The sequence below is a fragment of the Dermochelys coriacea genome, chromosome 5 (assembly GCF_009764565.3).
Source record: "Dermochelys coriacea isolate rDerCor1 chromosome 5, rDerCor1.pri.v4, whole genome shotgun sequence".
In the NCBI taxonomy this organism is placed as follows: Eukaryota; Metazoa; Chordata; order Testudines; family Dermochelyidae; genus Dermochelys; species Dermochelys coriacea.
This window is the reverse complement of record NC_050072.1, coordinates 40,644,662-40,657,880: the sequence shown is the minus strand read 5'-3', so window position 1 is coordinate 40,657,880 and position 13,219 is coordinate 40,644,662. Positions and strand designations below refer to the sequence as shown.

Below are 13,219 nucleotides of genomic sequence, written 5' to 3'. Positions count from 1 at the left end.
TGTTGCTACCAGCCTCGCCTATAATAAAAAGGTATTTTTGGCACAAAAATGCTGACATGGAAATAACTTCCAGCCACTTTAAACTCTGCTCCAAACTGCATTATTCATCTCAGTAAGGTTATGCTAAGTATATGTATAGTAAATGTATATACAAGTTTAAAGGGTTGATTTATCACCTTTCCTACATGTTTGCTTCATAAAATTATGGACGTTTCTTTGTAGAAAGTAAATTGGTACAAATTCTTTGTAGAAGGCCAAATTCTTTCCATTACTTTAACAGAGTAACATCCTCAGAGATTTTGACCTGGGATTTTCAACAATCCTTCCCATCTGTATGAAATTTTGGTTTCCTAAGGTTTGTCACCCTTTTAAATAATCCTTAGCAGCATTGCAAATGGAACAGATGAACAGCTTTCCAGCTGCACAGAATGTTGTTGACAGATCCTTAGTATGCCCAATCAGTGAGCATTTGTTTAGAAGCTTTTGTAGAGTATATAGTAAACACTGAACAACAATGAAGTAGGTTTTAGCCCATGAAAGTTTATGCCCAAATACATTTGTTAGTCTCCAAGGGGCCACAAGTACTCCCCGTTTTTTAATGATTTCTTATGTTTCTTGTCCCTTCAGTGAGCATATAGAGCTTTTGCAGCAATTTGTAGTAGTAATGTAGTTTGCCATTTTAGTACAAATTGTCTTTTGTGCTTAATGTCACAACTGTTGTAACTAAACAACCAGTAGTACCAAAAGTTAATTTCAAACCATTTTTTGGAGAGGATTAAAAAAGTAACAGTCACTTTTTTTTGAAACACAGCAATTCCAACATAAATGGAATGAACATGAAAAAGAAGTTAGAATGTCTTGTTAATTCATGGACAGAGCACTGCAAATGTCATGTACACACCAACTGAGTTATGTTAGAATTACCAAATTTATAATGTCAATGAGGCCAAAAGAGCTGTTGGAGCAGCTTCATGAACCCTGACGGGATAGAAACCAATTAAGGGAAAGAGACAATGTGGAGGCAAAACCCCCTGAAATATGTAATAGAGATTACACAAAGACCGTGGTTTTGAAGGCACTGGAGAGCTATTTAGCACAGACCATAACAGTAGGCAGTGCTGTAATTCAAAGAGCCTAGGATCTCAGGAGTGGGAGATTTAGAAACCAGGGATCAACAACATCCTACCATCCATGATTTCATGAAGTTGTGCTCCTTATCTCTTGATTTTTCTCTATAATCCAGGAGAAAAAGAAGGTGGACATTTGTGAATCCTCTCCAAACCATGACAGGAATTAGCTTCTATGCTTCCTGAAACAGGAAGTAAGAAACAGAGATAAGTCCTGAATAGTTCAAAATTTTGGGGAAATATGGGAGGGCACATTGGAACTCAGACTTATCTCTAGCAAAATGGCTTGATCAGAAATGGGGAAGTGTTAAATTTGCACATAGGAGAATTAGAATTAGTTTCCTCCTATTTCCTACTGGAAACGCCATATTCCTAGATGGTATTTGGATTACCCTGTTTTTCCTGTTTATGGATTGGTGTAGAAGAGACAAAAAATTATGCTTATTAAATTGATATTACTGATTCTTAATACAAAATATCCATGGGTGTAACTGTAAATAAAGAGATCAGTGTTGCCAAAAAGAATCTTTAAATGTATTATTCCAAAGGAAAAATTTTAGCAACGTGCAAAGAAGATTCCAAAAAAATTTCAAAAATGCCTACAAGATTTAGCCTTCCAAGTCCCATTTTCAAAAGCAACTTAGGGCTTGTCTGCACAAACATATAGTTTATGGCAAACTGGGGTGTAAATCAACCCTGCACTGGCCTGCCATGCACTAACTGTCCATGTTGGCCCTGCTGATGTGCACTAACAGTTCCTTAGTATGCTTTAATCTATCCCACTTGGCAATGGGATAGTACACATCAGCAAGGTCTACACAGACGTCAGTGTGCAGCAGGTTAGTGTGAGGTAGATTCCCATCCCAGCTTGGCGTGAACCAAATGTTCATGTAGACAAGCCCTTTAGGCATTTAGGAGTCTAAGTCTCATTAAAAGTTAGTGAAATGCCTATAAAAGCCTTCAATATCTTCAGTCTCATTTTATTTTAAAAAATGTATAACATATCTGCAGCATCACAAGAAAAAAAAAACAACCCTAAAATATAATAACCAAGTAGTCACTGAATCATGGTTTTGTGGTTAAAGTGCTGAACTGAGATTCTGGATATCTGGGTTCAAATCCTGTCTCTGCCACAGGCAGCATTCATGCCACTGTGGCCCCGAGTAAACCACTTACATCACTCTGTCTCTGTTTCCCATCTGCAATATGGGGACAATAATGCTTCCTTTCTCTCACCATTTGTTTTGTCTTGTCCATTTACATCGTAAGATCTTTGGGACAAAGACTGTCTTTCACTTTGTACATTTAGCAATGAACACTGTAGGCCCCTGATCTTGGTTGGGACCTCTAGGTGCTACCACAATGGTTATTGTACTGCAGTAGTATTTAATGATAATTAATTCCTTAGGAAAGAAGGTGCAAGAGGGGAGAGAGAACAAATGTACCCACAATGAGGTTGGTACACAACTGAAATAGCTGCTTCTCAAAATCTTAGGTCCCTCTCAAGAAACAACATTCATAAATGGCTGAAATCCACACTTTGGTAAATAAATAAAAAAAAAATCACAACTTTTAAAAGAATTATCCCAAATAATGTGGAACTAGATCACTGCATTTCAACTTATTACTGATCTTGTTCTCCAGTGGTAATGGAAATGTCAAGTCTTATACATTAATAAATAACATTTATTTTGAATGCTGTGGTGACTTCCACCTAAATATGCTCACATTACAATTGGATATAAATTACTAATGTCATTGAATTTTACATGTTAAAAATTAATGTCAGAAGGCATAAACAATGCATATAAATTACTATAATGCCTGTTTCAGAGTAACAGCATTGTTAGTCTATATCCGCAAAAAGAAAAGGAGCATTTGTGGCACCTTAGAGACTAACAAATTTATTTGAGCATAAGCTTTCATGAGCTACAGCTCACTTCATCAGATGCATGCAGTGGAAAATACAGTGGGGAGATTCATATACAAAGAGAACATGAAACAATGGGTGTTACCATACACGCTGTAAGGAGAGTGATCACTTAAGGTGAGCTATTACTAGTAGGAGGAAAAAAATACAAAAACAAAAACAAAAAAAACCTTTTGTAGTGATAATCAAGGTGGGCCATTTCCAGCAGTTGAGAAGAGCGTGCATACGTTCTTGTCAACTGCTGGAAATGGCCCACCTTGATTATCACTACAAAAGGTTGTTTTTTTTTCTCTCCTGCTGGTAATAGCTCTCTTTACCTGATCACTCTTGTTACAGTGTGTATGGTAACACCCTTTGTTTCATGTTCTCTGTGTATATATAAACTCCCCACTGTATTTTCCACTGCATGAATCCCATGAAGTGAGCTGTAACTCACGAAAGCTTATGCTCAAATACATTTGTTAGTCTCTAAGGTGCAACAAGTACTCCTTTTATAATACTTGTAAATATTTATACTAAGTCTCAGAGACAGTAATTTTTCAGATTTAAATGAAAAGATTGGTCTACAGATGCAGGCTGTGAATACACAATTGTTGCATCAACTGTAATCTTTCCAAGCCACCTGTATCTTATCTCTACCCGCCAACCTATGTTAGATTAAAGCTAATATAATTTAGGCTATGAATATTAACCAATTTAGAGTATCAATTTATGCATAACAAGAAATTATGCAGTAAATTCAAAACAAGAACTAAATTGATCCACCTCTACATTATTCAGAAAATAACAACATTAAAGATGATATCAAAGTGGATTTTTAAAGAGAAACCCAAACCTATAATTATTACAAATTACACTAAACTGCACACAATAGATGAAAAACAATTCATATCACCACAATTATTCCTTTGAACTTGCAAATTCTGTACTGACATTTTTCCCTGTGTAAATTTAAGTATGCTAGACAGGAAAAATCACAGTGAAGCTCCTTAACTTGCAGAGCCAACTTTGCTTATGCCAGTATTTATTTTTCATAAAAGGTAGGAAAAAAGTATGTAACAATGTAAAAATAGCACAGCTCAGAAGCTTTTTCATGGAGTTGCCTAGTGAAAGCAATTTCCCTTAATGCAGAGTAGACTCCCAAAGATAGGAAAATATAGTCAGGATCATAGTACAGATACACAGAGGACACACAGTATGGAAGAACATCAATTACACCCACAGCAATTATCTTCCCATCTAGCCAATACTGCTGGTGAAAAGAACCATAACCACAATCAGGACCACTGGGAGGATTCTCTGCCGGCTTTTAAGTCCTGGTTGAAGCGACAATACTTAGAGTGCTCAAGTGTAGGTAGACACTGCTCAATGGGTACCCAGACATATGTCTCTGGACACAAAAAGTCAGATGGCCTATACTGACCCTTATATCTCATTTTAGGACACAAATGAATATAGAAACCCATATAGTAATAGCACAGCTCAGAAGCTTTTTCATGGAGTTGCCTAGTGAAAGCAATTTCCCTTAATGCAGAGTAGACTCCCAAAGATAGGAAAGTATAGTCAGGATCATAGTACAGATACACAGAGGACACACAGTATGGAAGAACATCATACAATTGTGGTTTCAGCTGCAATACACTGTCAAGATCTCAGTATAAAATTTAGGGTCAAATTTCAGGGTCTCTATACCATCTTCAGTCTCCTGGACCTCTCTGCTGTTGCCACTATCGATCACAACCTCCAAAAAATATTGTCCTTCCTTGGCTTTTGTGACTTAAATCCTCCTACTACTCTGATGATCTGTTCAATTCTTCTTTCAACATTTATTCCCCCTACTCTCCAGGGGATTGCCAGAGAGATCTCATCAACTCACACAAATTCAACCACCATCCATCTATATCTGGAGCGGGCAAACTTTTTGGCCTGAGGGCCACATCGGGATATGGAAATTGTCTGGCGGGTCATGAATGCTCATGAAACTGGGGGTAGGAGTGTGGGAGGGTGTGAGGGCTCCAGCTAGGGGTTTGGCCTCTGGGGTGGGGTCAGAAATGAGGCATTCAGGGTGCACGAGGGGACTGCGGGTTGGGGTACCGGGAGGTGAGGGCTCTGGGGTGGGATTGGGGATGAGGATTTTGGGGTGCAGGAGGGAGATCAGGGCTGGGGCAAGGGATTGGGGTACGGGGGAGGGGTGTGAGGGCTCCAGCTGGGGGTGTGGGCTCTGGGGTGGGGCCAGGGATGAGGAGTTTGGGGTGCAGGAAGGTGCTTCGGGCTTGGACCAATCGGTTCGGAGTGCAGGAGGGGGATCAGGGATGGAGAAGGCTTTTGCGGCATGGGGGTTGTGGGTGTGTGTGTGAGGGCGCTGGCTGGGAGTGCGGGCTCTGGGGATGAGGGGCTTGGGGTACAAGAGGGGGCTCTGGGCTGGGATAGAGGGGTTCGGAAGGCGGGAGGGAGATCATGGCTGTGCCAGGGGACTGGGTCCCGCGGGGAGGGGGCCCTCCGAGGTGCAGGCTCCGCTTACTGCAAGCAGCTCTCAGAAGCATGTCCCCTCTCCGGCTCCAAGGTGCAGGCAGCTCTGCACGCTGCCCCGTCCACAGGCATCACGCCAGCAGCTCCCATTGGCCGGGACTACGGCCAATGGGAGCTGTGGGGGTGGCAACTGCGGATGGGGCGGTGCGCATGGCCGCCTGGCCACGTCTCCACGTACTACGGAGGAGCCCGAGGGGGGGTCGAGTCAAATCCTGGGAGCTGCACCGAGCAGGGCAAGCTCCCGATCCCACTCCCCAGCTGGGATTGAGGGCTCTATTAAATGTTCTCTCCCACGAAAAACCCTTCCCACGCAAAATAATTCCAATCATGTATGAGCTCAATTAATTGCAAGAATTTCTGATAATGAACTGAAAAATCTAAAGAAACTGTCACTTTAATTGAGCCAATTTATTTAAAAAATGCCTCCAAAATCTCGAGACAGTATACTCTAGTGAACAGAGCATGGGATTGGGAGTCAAGAGACCTCATTCTATTCCTGGCTCTATTACTGACCTGCTGCACTCTTGGGGAAGCCACTTCACCTCTCTGTACCTCTGTTTCCTCTCCCTACCCTTCATTTGTCTGTTCAGATAATAGACTCCTTGAACCTGGGACTGTCACCTACTATGTAACTGTACAGAGCACAGCCCGATTCTGATTTTGGAGCCTCTAGGTACTGTTGTAACATAAAATAAGCAGCATATCCTGGAACATTTCCAAATCAACTTTCAATTGGCATATCAGCTCCTCAAATAAAAATATTTCTTCCCATAAATGAAACATTTCTGTACGATATTGAAATATTTGGATTCTTCTATTTATATAATAATAATGTTAATTTTTGTGAGATGGACACTCTCACACCATCTAACTGAAAATATAGGACATCAAACAGCTGATGGATAATTTATTTTTCATCACTAGCAAACAGTGATTAATCCAAATGGCAAAAAAATAATCTCATAACAGTTCTCAGTCTTTTTAACAATATTTATATCCAGTTAACAACCTTTCACAATCTAAAACCACTAGTTAAAAACACAGCAACACTACTGATATTTTTATCCAACATCATAAAATCCATTGCAAAATTATGATGCTATCCTATTAGTTTAATAAAAAATAGTAAATTCCAATTGTAAAAGGAAACCCATAAAAGTAAATCTGTCATTCAAACATGCTAGAAACAATCATAATTACTACTATATACTCTACATGCAGTAATTGTGGAATTAAAACACATTTTTTTTCTCCCAAGTAGCAAAATGAACAAGCTCTATCTTCACAAACCTTTTTCAAATTTAATCCTAAATCAAATGAACTCACCGAAAGCTCCCAATAAAATGTAAGATTTCATCACCAGAATCATTAATTAACAAGGATCTAAGGTGACTTGGCAAAGTTTGTACCCCATATTATAATAGCTGTGTACAAAACATCAATTTTTACTAGAAAGTTCTAGCAAGCAATAGTTGCCAAGCAAACTGAGCGGAATAAAACAAGCAGTTATATACAGTAAATATATAACGTACTGCATTTAAATAAAGCAGTACATATGGCATCAAGAAATGCTTCTCACTAGTTTAGTGAGCAGCTGTGGCACACTAAAACAAAATACACTTAAATAAAATAATCAAATTCAGTTCAAACCACAAATGGGAAAATCTAATAAATGTATCTAAACAGCAACACAAATATCTTTTGAAAAAATTATAACATGTCCACAATACTGGAAAGATCTTGTCATTATTACATTACCACCTAATTCTTCCTTGATGCTGAGTTCCAATTGCACAATGACAAATGATGGCAAGTTAAATTCAAAATGACAGATTTAAGTATATTGAGGTTAATGTCTACCTTTAAATCATAATAATTTAACAGGTCTTCTGGGATTGGACTAAAAACTGAAACAATTGAACTTTCAGCAACGCTTCACTGCCTAATGGCTCAGGAGACAGCAATGATATGTAAACCCCTGTGTGCATATAAAATTTGTAACCGCATTCAATCCATGCTCTGCAAACGTGGTCCACACATATCCGTGGATATAAAGCGGATATCCGCAGATTTGCAAGGCTTTAGATATAAAATTTGGATCTGCATTCATCTGCAAACTGCAAACATGATTCGTGGATATCTGCAGATATAAAACAGATATCTGCAGATTTGCAGGGCTCTACTGATATGCTGTCATCACAAGTAGCTGTGAACGTCTCAAGAACCAGGTAATTACACAAAACAGAGGAAGCATGAAAAGCTTAGCAGACTTCCTGAAAATTGAAGACAATACAAACTTTCCATACTAGTAATATATTGTACAGTTTTCCTGAAAAATCAAAATGTTAACTATTTCAGTGTTACTAGATATTGGGAAGTTCCTGAATATTAACTCATGCAGTACACAATCTCTTGCAAGTCATAGTCTGTCTAAACACAAAAGATTCATTCACAGGACCAGACTAACTAGTATATCAAGAAATGAGACACAGCAATAAATGTTGGTGAACCCTTGCAATTTTATTGAGAGTCTTGTGATATTTTAAAGTTCCAGATGCTAGAAGAAAGAAATACTCATGAAAACTCTCTCTCTCCTTTTTTTTAAGTTTCTAGTCCATATGGTTGTGGAAATAAAGCTTGCAGACATGAAGTGAGTGCACCTAACAGCTCACAGAAGGCAAGAGAAATAAAAAATACCCCTTTATTATTTTTTAAAAATCCAATTTTTTTACCCAATCTCTTGATTTTAAGGGGCTTAACTCATGATTTTTGACTCCTGAAGTTACCAATAGTGCAACAGTTTCTCTGCAAACATGTCAGCAATGAGTAAATTCAGTAGAACAGAAAAGGCTTTAAGTGGCACAATTCAACAGGCAATCCCTGCCTCAAGAAACGTGAACAAGTGCCAATAGAGGGGTAGCTGCATGCATACATACATACATAGAGAGCTATATAAGAAAGTTTGCATAGTGTCCGCCCATTGTATATATGTCCACAATTCAAGAAGGATGTTGATATAAATTGGAGAGACTACAGAGAAGAGCCACAAGAATGATCAAAAAACTAGAAAACATGCCTTGTAGTGACAAAGTCAAAGAGCTCAACTTATTTACCTTGACAAAGAGAAGGTTAAGGAGGGACTCAATAACAGTCCATAAACACCTATTTAGCGAACAAATATTTGATAACTAGCTCTTCAGTCTAGCAAGGAAAGATATAACATGATTCAATGGTTGGAAGTTGAAGCTAGAAAAATTCAGACTGGACATTAGGCATAAATTAACCATTGGAACAATTTACCAAGGGTTGTGGTGAATTCTCTATCACTGACAATTTTAAAATCCAGATTGAACATTTTTCTAAAAGATATGCTCTAGGAATTATTTGTGGGAAATTCTATGGCCTGAGTTATACAGCAGATGATTACCACAGTCCCTTCTGGCTTTTAAATCTATGTCTCCTGCCAGTGCCATTACAGAAAACACTCACCATGCTGAAGAGTCTTTGCTTACGACACTCAAGTAGATGCAGAAATAAAACACATTGGTAACTAGACTAAAGGCTGAAGCCATAATTCTTACTGAAGTAATTCAAACTGTTCCATTATCTGGCAGTCAACATGTCCACCAGTGCACATAATTACAAGGACAAAGGGTACTCATCTTTTGCCACAGACACTACAGAGATGTGTCCCCACCTATGCCACAACTCCTCCAATGAACCAATATCAGAGGCGAATATTTCTGCTAGTGGGGTGAGTGAGTGTATGTAGGTGGGAGGGGTAGGGGATGTATGCTAAAATTATTTATTCTCGTGCCTGTGAAATAACAAGCCTGTTATATAAGTACCTTGAGGGGGCATACACAATTTTATAAAGCAGTTTTTATCCTTTTCTTAAATTGTATATAAAACCTCTTGTGGTGAAATTTTATTTTCATAATTTAAGCTGACATTACCAACTGGCAGAGGGAAGCAAAACTACATAATAATTAACTGTAATTATCTAATGAGGATTTATAATTACACACTATAAATACATACACTTGCAGTGTACCAATTATGTAATTGGCAGTACTCAAATTGTAAAACTAAAAGTATAGGGATGTTACTCTCGACTTTGGGAGCAGGCTTCCATTTACAGCGGAAGCTGTCATGAGCAGAATAACCTAGGGACCCACTTCTCATACTGGTGGTGGGAGTTAAGTGCCAAACAGCCTACATCACTTCACTTTAAATACTGAAACTGAGATGTGTAAATTATGTTGCAAACAAGTCTGTCCATGCAAAAATAAATAAACTGGAGAACCTCATATGCATGCAGACTATAATAAACAAATAATAAAGATGTGAATAAATATAGCCTGAAAATCTTCTCACTTCAAGATAATTCAGTAAATTTGTGGCTTTTAAAAAATTCTGTTTTACATAAAAAACCTCCAGGATTTCACCTGAAATTTTCTCATTAGGAAAAGTCCAGTTTTTGCAAAAAACATCTTTTTCTCTTGGTTAATATTGCATACATGTAAGTCCACCTCCCCAACACTGTATAAATAAAATTAAAAAACAAGGCAAAAACTTTTCCAAATACAACCCCAAAGATCTTTTAATATTGAGCATGTGGAGAATGACTTCACCAGGATGGGAAAACATTTTTATAAGACAATAGGATCATTAAGGTGGAACTCCCTCATCTTCTTGTAGAGGAATTTTGGATGTTTCTGAAGCCCTGACATATCCTGGTAAAATTTAGATAAGTTGGAAAAAAGTCACCAGGACTTGAAATTTGCTCACTCTGCAAGCTGTCTCTAGGAAAATCATCTTTTATGTAAGGCTATTGACATAGACCCACATGACAGTCTCATAAATAAACACAGGAAATGTAGTCTAGATGAAATTACTATCAAATTGAGTGCACATTGTAATCAGTGTGTTCAAACAGCTGAGATGAAAGGGAGATGGGATAGTATTTGGATAAACAGTGGGGTCAAAGGTGGGTTTTTTAAATCTGAGAAAGACTAAAGCACGCTTATGTTTTGAGGGGAAAGAGTCATGGGAAAGAAGTTCAGGCGAAGAGTAGGGAAGGCATGACAGTGGGCACAAGGGATATCAGGGGAGGGCATGGGGGTCACTGATGGAAGTGGAGGGGTTAGAGGAGGAGAGCAGATTAGAAGCTTGTGTGTCTGATGCTGGAGGAGGTGTCAAACCCAAAGGTCCCCTCCTTTAGGGTGTCCCCTGGGGAGGCAAATCAGCATTGTATGTTGCTAATGCTGTGAAAACATTACAAGGCATGTTGGGGAAGGTTTAAAGGTATGAGTGTGGAGTGGAAGATTCTTTTGCAGGTTGCAAGAGGCCTAAAGCAGGGGGGAAGGAGAAAGGAATGGGTTAACTTGACGATCCAGGTCCAAAGATAAGACGCCAGCTCCTGCCCAAGGCCACACCACACAACTGACGCTGGGCTGCCTGCCCAGAAAGATGTGGGCCTGGATTCCCCCACCCCGGACCAGCCGTGAGAAAGGAAGATTCAACTGCACACACCTGCAGGGGCTGCAAAACCCAGCGAGAAATTGAAGGCCGGCAAGGGGGAAAACAACCGCTGTAGTGTCCCTGAAGCCGATGTGTTTTGGGAAAGCTGAAGAAGCCAATAAGGCTGGTTTGGACTGGTCGGGGGGAAGGATGGCTCAGTGGTTTGAGCATTGGTCTGCTAAACCCAGGGTTGTGAGTTCAATCCTTGAGGGGGCCATTTAGGGATTCGGGGCAAAAATTGGGGATTGGTCCTGCTTTGAGCAGGGGATTGGACTAGATGACCTCCTGAGGTCCCTTCCAATCCTGATATTCTATGATTCTATGGTAGAACCAGCACAGGGAACAAAGGGCCCTGAAGGAGATGCCCCCAAGAGACCCCAGGACTTAAAAACCCTCCCGGGAGCTGAGGCAAATCAGAGTCAACAGCGGACCCTGGACGACCTGTGCACAGGGCAGAACTCCTGTTCACCCTTCCCCCTCTTATGTTACACCTAGGCTTTGCTAGCCTAAGGTAGTGTGGGTGTGAGTATGAAAGTGGGTTAGGGCTTGGGGCACTAACACTTTCTTCCTTCCTTTGAGTGACCTGGGGAACCTTCTCCCCTGTTATTATTTTATCAATAATTCTTTAAAACTCAGTTACTTGGTGTGCTCCATCATCTCCTCCCCCAATGATCCTGCGGCCTCAGCCTGATCACCTGACGCCTCAGGCAGATTGGTAAAGGAAATCTGTCACAGAGGAGAGAGTGCAGGAAGGGAAGGCCTTGTTGTATTTTGTCATTTTTCTTTTGGAAGAAATTGAAAAGATCCTGCACAGAGAGACAAGTGGAGGCAGAAAGAGGAGAGGGTTTTGAGACGTGAGACAAAGGTGTCAAAAAGGCAGCTGGGATTGTGGGTGTGGGATTCAATTAAATTAGCGAAGCAGAGTTGCTTAGCAAGGAAGATGGCAGAATTGAAGAAAGAGAAATTAATTTGTAGTGAAGGAAGTCAGTCTGGTCACAGGATTTCTGTCAGAGATGCTCTGAAATATGAGAGCAGAAGCATTAGAAGTGGATGTTGGAGGTGAGCCAGGGATGGGGGCTGGCAGGGCAGACTTTGCAATGGGAGAGAGGTCAAAAGAGTTAAGGATGGGAGAGAGTGAATCCTGGAGAGAATTAACAGCCACATCAAAGGCAGAAAGGGAAGAGAGGATAGGGAGGAGATGAGAAACCACTGATGGACTGGAAGTCATGGAAAGGCAAAGTCACCGGATGGGAGTTAAAGTCAGGCTCCACTTTGTACCTGCAACAGGCATTCAGCCACTTTGATATGAAAAATAAAGTGAAGCGTTGCAGAGCATAGAGCTAGCCTGCTACTACCTATACTTCAGGGCTCACCAATCTAATATATAGATTTTCTATAGCACGCGGAGTAAGCATTGCTGGAGACTAGGAGTAGCGAATACCCTTAATGGCTCCTGGTTAGCTTGGACACCTGGGTACTGGGCTTCATTTAGTGGGGTTGCAAGATCAGCAGCTTTACAACAATCTGCTGACCTTCTGCTATTGATGACTTGCCAAAACTGCTCTTCTCCTCCCTTTAGAGGTCGACCTTTCTAAGTCCTCTAAATTCAACATGCTTCGTCAGATGTCTTTGGAATTTGGTATGCCTCAGAAGGGTGCAGGTTAGACTTAGTGATGCAAATTTACAGTTATTTGAGTCAGAGGTTTTGGAGACACAACCTCTCCCCCCAACCCCCCACCCCATAGCCATTTTTCAAAAAGTTTCCAGATTTGGAGGGTGGAGGGGGGGTTTGCACAGTGTTAGAGAACAAATTATTGATATGATGCACATCAAAATAGTCCCAATCTGTCGAGTTTTACCCAAGGCAGTGTGTGGCACCCACTAAATAAAAGCAGTGAAAGGATTTCACTATTCGCACCATCTTTATGCTCTGAAATCCAAATAGTTAATCAAAATACTTGAAATTTGATAAAAAGAAAAGGAGTACTTGTGGCACCTTAGAGACTAACAAATTTATTAGAGCATAAGCTTTCGTGAGCTACACGAAAGCTTATGCTCTAATAAATTTGTTAGTCTCTAAGGTGCCACAAGTACTCCTTTTCTTTTTGCG

The 13,219-nt window shown here is 40.1% G+C and overlaps 1 protein-coding gene across 8 annotated transcripts in view; it reads right to left on the bottom strand.

The window, feature by feature from the left end:
- The window catches only part of IPO11 (importin 11), a 277,976-nt gene that overhangs the window by 36,777 nt on the left and 227,980 nt on the right, over positions 1 to 13,219 (bottom strand). The window contains exon 28 of one of the 8 annotated variants that reach the window (XR_006281719.1): positions 8,700 to 8,787. The exons of the other annotated variants lie outside the window; for them this stretch is intronic. The gene's annotated coding sequence lies outside the window, so the exon portion shown is untranslated. The remainder of the gene's footprint in view (positions 1 to 8,699; positions 8,788 to 13,219) is intronic. 8 annotated transcript variants of the gene reach the window in all.